This window comes from Rhinolophus ferrumequinum, chromosome 7 (genome assembly GCF_004115265.2).
Source record: "Rhinolophus ferrumequinum isolate MPI-CBG mRhiFer1 chromosome 7, mRhiFer1_v1.p, whole genome shotgun sequence".
NCBI lineage: Eukaryota > Metazoa > Chordata > Mammalia > Chiroptera > Rhinolophidae > Rhinolophus > Rhinolophus ferrumequinum.
This window is the reverse complement of record NC_046290.1, coordinates 60,326,071-60,333,158: the sequence shown is the minus strand read 5'-3', so window position 1 is coordinate 60,333,158 and position 7,088 is coordinate 60,326,071. Positions and strand designations below refer to the sequence as shown.

General features: G+C 34.0%; 1 pseudogene; it reads left to right on the top strand.

Moving 5' to 3' along the window:
* The first annotated feature begins 6,392 nt into the window (after nt 1–6,392).
* Nucleotides 6,393–6,546, top strand: LOC117025386 (uncharacterized; annotated as a pseudogene).
* The last annotated feature ends 542 nt before the right edge of the window (nt 6,547–7,088 follow it).

Below are 7,088 nucleotides of genomic sequence, written 5' to 3'. Positions count from 1 at the left end.
TAGATGATAGTATTTAACTTACAGATGGTTTAGGTAAGTAGAAAAGCAGTGTTCAAAGTTAAGGAATTTACCTTGTTATGTTAATGTATTAGTAAGCCAATGAATTAATGTTGGTTAGTTTATGTGATTAACCTATTACTATCCATTGTCAATGATTTGTGACACATTTTATACCATTATTCACCTAGCTTATGTCATAAACATTTTCATTTTTCTACATTTCCTTCATATTTATAGTGATGGATATACATATGCATACATACAAACATGTATGCCTGCACATTCTATTTGATTGTACTATATGTTAGCAAAATATTTAGTAACAATATTAAATGCTTTTATCCATGATTTGCTATCGGTATTAAAGCTACAGTGAACATATTTGAGGATATTTTTGCTTCTGTTTGATTGTGTGTTACATGCCATTGAGTTAGCTCTGACTCCTGCTGACCCTCCCAATGAGTTCTGTCCACAACGTCCTGTCCTCAGCAGCCCTGCTCAGCTCCTGCAGACTCATGCCTATGGCTTCTTTCTTGGAGTCAATCCATCTCATGTTTGTTCTTCCTCTTTTCCTGAAGCTACTATTTTCCCCAGCATTATAATCTTATCCAAAGTAATTGCCTTTACAAAATTGGGATTGAATTGGACAAAATTGGGAATGAAAATATAGTATTCAAGTCTAAAGCAACTTAACTTCTCTGCTATATTGCTTTTCAGAAAGTCTGTACTAAATTACTACATTAGCAGTAATGAATGAATATGGCAATATCTTTGCAGCATTGGATATTTTGGTTTTTGTTTGCTAATTTTACTGTGTAAAACAGTATCGTAAGATTCTACATTTCTTTGAAGCTGACATTTACTCCATTTATTTGTCAATTTTATTTCCCCTCTTATAAACTATCATATTGTTTGCCCATTAATTTATTTGGAATCTTGAATCTTTCTCATAAATTTGAATATACATTATCATTATCATATCGCAAACAATATCTATAACAACACAATGTTACATTGTAAGTTTTACTTATTGCTTTCCCAGAGATTAATATGCACACATATTACATCATAATTTCTTGTATTCCAAAGAAGAAAAATGTTATTCTACCGTAGAGCTATTAATCATTTTACTCAATTTCTTGCTAATTTTTCTTTCAATTTTCCTTTTTAACTATTTAATGCACCTCATATTTATTTTAAATTAGGAGAGTAGGCTAGAAATAGCATTTTCCACAATTGTTCCAAACTCACATATAAGAATTCTGTTTTAATGTTGTTCCATAAAATGTTCGTTAGTATGTAACAAGAGTTCATGTATAATTATTGATACCTCAGATCTTTACCTTCTATTCCACCCAGTTTTTAAACTGTTTCACAAATTGTGTAGTATTTTTTGTACTGATGCTAAATAATATTCCTAATGTATGATGGGACAAATCACTTTCTTATTATTTAACAATCCTACATATTTTCTTCTAAATATACATTTTTAAAGTTTACATTTTACAAAGAATCATAATACCAATTTTGATATAATTACTTAAATTGGAATGTTTTACATGCATTACTTAGAACATGTATTGTTCATAATATAAAACAGTCCCTTCCAGGAATAGGTTCTATACCTCAAGTTATTCAAATTTTCACTTAAATCTTCCAATGAAAGGAATATATAGTTCCCATATAACATTTCTCCATATATTAAATCAACTTTATCCGTAAATATTTTATTTATTTGTTACTCTGATGGATCTCTCCCTTTTTAAAATTATATTTTCTAGCTGCTGTGAATATAGAAATACAAAAAATTTTATATCTTTATATTATAACTAGATATTTATTCATTTACGATGGATTTACATGGATATTCCAAGTATATAATTATATATGTATACACACACAAAAATACTCTCCTAGCCAATATTTACTTCTCATCTATTTTTCCTCTATATTTGTATTCTAAAGAAATCTAGGGAACCTTTGAAATCTTGCTCCCCACCATACGTCATCAGTTTGGCTCAAACTAACTCATTAAAATTCTCTACAGGTTTGGACATTTCTTACATCGACATGTACTTGGCAGAGTACAGCAGAATTCCAAAGAAGCCCTCCCAAGACCACCCTGTGGACTCAGACCTGGTGCTAGGGACAAGCAAAGGCCCGTTGTGCTTCACCCGCGCTTCACATCGAATCGGTGAACTTGGGTGAGTTACTCTCGGAAATGCAGACTCCTTGCTTCAAGTAGCAGGCCATCACTTTAATTGAGTTGTTCTTAGAAAATCCTTCAGGTGGGTAAGGGTTGATATAACCCAGGGAAAGGGGGAAAAATGGGTTTCTGTTTTTAATTTTGTCTTATTGGATTGCTTACTGAGATTCTGAACAAAATCTTTGCTGGTTAAATGAGAGACTGAACTCTCTTTAGCTCTAAAAGAGAAAGGACATTTGCTTCCCCAACCCAAATAGCCAATGAGGTGACAACTGTTGTTTCAGACACCCAAGTCTGAAATGGGTGCCACAGGGCATCCCAGAGAAGCTTGCAGGAATGTGGGGAGAAGGGCTAAGCACCCTGGTATGGGTTTACCCTAAGACAGGCCTACGCTATAGAAAGTTTGGAGGTTCAGGCAGCATCTCTCACTGGCCTTTGCTGGGGGTATTCTTAGGTGACTAAGAATCTTTCTGGAGTTGCCTGAGAAAAATTTCCTCTAGGTCACAAAGCCGTTTTATGGGGATATCCACAGCATTTGGCTCATCTGGAGACATGCACATAAAGGCTGGTTTTCCCTAGAAGTTTGTTCAGGCTATACAGATCTCAAAATTAACATGGAAAATTTAGCCTCCCAGGCTGACAAGCCCCTGGACAGTGAGCCTCCCATTAATACTTAGATGGCCAAAATGAGGATACATTGATACTGCTAAATTAATTTTTGCGTGCACAATTAGAAAAAGCTGGCTATAAAATTAGGCAGAATGAATGGAAAATACATTTAATTGGTCACTTGGGAAGCTTCAAAAAGAAGATTTAGATAAATGGATCCTTAGATAAATGCATCAACTTTTCAAGTCATTTAGGTGTCAACCCAGTTCTTTTGAGATATTAAAAATGGCTGCCCTTATTTTAAAAAGGGTAAAGTCATTTGAAACTTGACTTGTCAAGGACCGATAATAAACTACAGATCCTTCCAGGGTAAAATTTGGATCCAACTGCTGTTTTATAAACTAGTGAATTTTTCTCATAGCTAAAAGGTGTCTGTTTGTGTCAATGTGTGTCCATAAATGTATGCTGTAAATGTGAGATAATTTTCTACCTCTGGATGGTATTGTTAAAATTAATTTAAAGGCAGGCACTTGCAAGAATTGGATATTCTAAAATTCTCAGAAATATAAAAACTAACTCAGCTTTTGTGATCGAAGATTAATCCTTAGCAAATAAAAGCTAGTTTGTTGGTTTAAGTAAAACAGACATGTATTTGTTTTACCTGGGTTTTACAAAACTAAGTCCATGTTAATAATTGACTTTGATGTCTATGAAATATGTTTCTAGAAGTTAAGTGATTTAAAAAAAAAAAAAAGAATAGTCGGGGCTAAAGAAGGCCACTTAGTTCTTCCTTACTCCCTGCCTCCCCATTTTTGGTTTTTGCATTCCTTCATGTATCATAGTACATTTAAGCTCAACTTAAATGAAGAAACTTATGAGCTGACATTATTGAAAAGAGACATCTTAACACTATTGCCAAGGTTTGGTAAAATCACTTCAAGAAAATGCCAAGTTGGTAGCACTTTCCTTTAACAGTGAGCACTCAAGAGACAAAGACTTTAGATACTGTTTTCTTTGGAAAGGACATCAAATAAAAAAACACTCTCCAATCTTGTTGGAAAGGAACTTATCAGGTGCCTAACCGCAAATGGACATCTACCCCTGTCTACAGACATCGAAGACTCCTCGAGGATGAAAAGCCGCCAACACCAAAGGTAGGCAGCTATCCCAAGACACAGCCAAAACTTGTATACCCATGGATTGACATCCAGAATCCATTTTGTTTGATTGTTTTTACCTATTTGCTAATGATATTAGTCACATAATAATTATACCTGTTCTATATAGTCCAACTCTTTATGATTACTGAACATGTATAACTGTTGATACTCTTTAAGAAAAGAAATATAAATGCTCTATTAATAAAATGGAAGTATTATTCCCAATTTTAAAATTAACCCATCCCCTTTAAGACTCTCAAAACAGCTATATGCCTATTCTCTTAAAAAATGCACACCTATGAGCATGTACACTCAGATACACAAATATACACAGACATTTTTGTACAAATGATGCTATTGACTGTAATACTGTTTTTTATTTTATATTGTAAAATACATTTACTAAGATTTGTTTTTGAATTTTAGCAGTTACTTTTTAGATATCTATTAAATTATTATATGTTATTTTCTAACTTGTTGATGTGGTATTATATTATTTTTTTTCTGATATTGATATATATACTTGAATTGGTAAGGGGGAAAATCTATTTGTTCATGGGGTAGTTTTCTTTAAGTATAGCAACTAAATTCAAATTCATAGAATTTTAATCATCAGTCTTTATCTTTAATACTAAAATCTTTATCAGTGAGATCTTCTCTTCACCAGTGAGATAAGTGAGATGTTGTTTTTTTTCATTAGAAGGAACAAAGGAGTATTGATATAGATTGAGAAACTACACACTTCAGGAAGTTATTTTAAAGAAAGACAGGATAATATCAAAAGCAGGGAAATAAATGGTCCTGAAAAGCAAACATCACACATAAAAATTTTTCCTAGTGCAAGTCCAGTGGAAAATTATCACATTACATTTTGTATTAAATCAAATTATAACCAAGAATAAACATAACCATTAGAAATATTTCCAATTACCAACAATGAACAACAGACAGAGTGCCCTTTGAAGGCAGAGTACTCTTTCTCTTGTTGTTGTTGAGAATAAACAAAAGAATGCTTTTGGAATGCGGTATTTTGTTTCTGATTTTATTTTATTGTAATTGTTTCCTACTTATAAAATGACTTGAAGTAACTCATTCTTTATGTAGTAACTTGTTTAGTTCTTATTTCCCTAAAAATTCAATTATAGATTAATTCACTAAATATTTCAAAACATAGAAATAAAAGTATTCTGGTTTGCTATACATCACGTGTGGGCATGCCTCTGAACCCTTGCAAGTAAAGTGTTCCTCATCTTACCAGTACCTTAAACGTCTATTTAACCTTTGAAACTTTTTTTTTTTTTTAATGCAAAATGTTTCTTGATTCTGCCTGCATCTTTGCAGGAGAAGTTTGTTGCCCTGCCCACTCTCAATTGTATCTTTGTTTCTGGTAGATATAATGAAATTCATAGGCTTAAGAGTTGGGACAACAACAACAACAAAAAAAAAACACAGAAATTTCAACCTGCTAATTACTAGCAGTGTGAGACTAAACGATCTACCGAAGGATTTTGTTATCTCTTTTGGGATACTGCCACTTCCCTCTAACAGGGTTGGTTTGAGTCTTTTATGAAAGAATGTGTGTTAAATCTCAACAAAATTAGTTGATCACTCTTTTCTAACACGTTAATGTTTGTGTTTATATGCATCATGGAATTCTTCTATTACAATGTTTCATCTGTCTACTTGAGGTCAAGGACTATGTTTTATTCATCCATGTATCTCATATTTTGACTCAATGAGTCTGGGAAATCAATTACTGCACTCCAACCTTTGGGAATCAAAAAGACCAGAAAGTGCTTGCCCCGTTAATTTCTAACATCCATTTATGTATTTGCCATGAGTGCCTCCTGTGGTGTTTGTACCTACTGTGTATTACTCCGAATGCATGAGCACTAGTCCCTCACTAAGTGCTTGTTGGTGATGTTTGAAAGCAAATAAATTGATTCTGTTGCCTCACTCCAGTTAGGAAAATATATAATGGATCATTTCTATGACCTGATTATGCAAAGGTTTTATTCCTGTGTGTCTGATATCTATTTAGTGTCAGTGTCAGTCTGGACTATGGCTCTCAACACTCTGCGACTTTGAGAAAGCTCCAGGAGCCTCTGTTATTGGCAATTCCATGTGGAACAGCAATACACAGGTGAAATTTTTTAAATTGAGTCATTTCCTCTGAAGAAAATAGGGCACTCGAAGTGAGACTACTCCAAAGGGATCACCCTTGCACAGTCCAGGCTGTGGCTGCTCTGGAAGGTCTTCAGTCTGGGACAACCCTGAGATTTCTAGGAAACAACATTTATGTCTTGGTCCCTAAGCTACTTCTAGTCTTCTCTCATGTATCACAGCCCCAAACAGAATTGCTCTAAGACTTTAAAATCTCTAATAAGAGCTACGCCAGGTTAAATACCTTACCCTGAATACTCACTTGGCAGGGGACATATGAACACAAAGGTGGTTTTCTCAGGGTGAGGCTCATCCATTGCACTTTGGGTGTGTCTATCCCTGCAATTTTGTGGGAAACATCACAGCATAATTTGTGGTAGTGCGGGACTACATTCGCATTTTCCTCTGGAAAAAAAAAAAAAAGATGAAGAATTTCCTTGAGGCAAGTACAAACATTTCTAGAGCTTTATTTCAAAGTTGGAAAGATTGGGTTAAAAAGAAATCAATAATTTCATATTGTCAGTTTATATTCATGCCAAATCATTAGGAGAAATAAACAACTTCCACACAGCAGTAAACCATGCCTCTTTGAATCAGGATGGTAACACTAAGGAAGAGAGAAAGGGACACAAGTGACTCAGGTAATGCCGATATTATTTTGACTTGTTACAGCTGTTACTACTGTCATTTATAATGGATAAAATAAAGCATCACGGTATTACAACACATTCATTATTGTATAAAAAATGGAGCCTCTGTCCCTGCAATTTTCTGTGTGCCTTGGGGTCAATCTGTTGTTAAAATCAGCATCAATTAAACTATTTCTATTTGTTTTGTCCATAGACTGTAGCAACCATACCCTGTTCATCTCCCACAAATAACAATCCTTCTAAATGTCCAAAAGATATATGGCATCTAGTCCATACAAGTCCATCTTAAAAGGGCCAGCA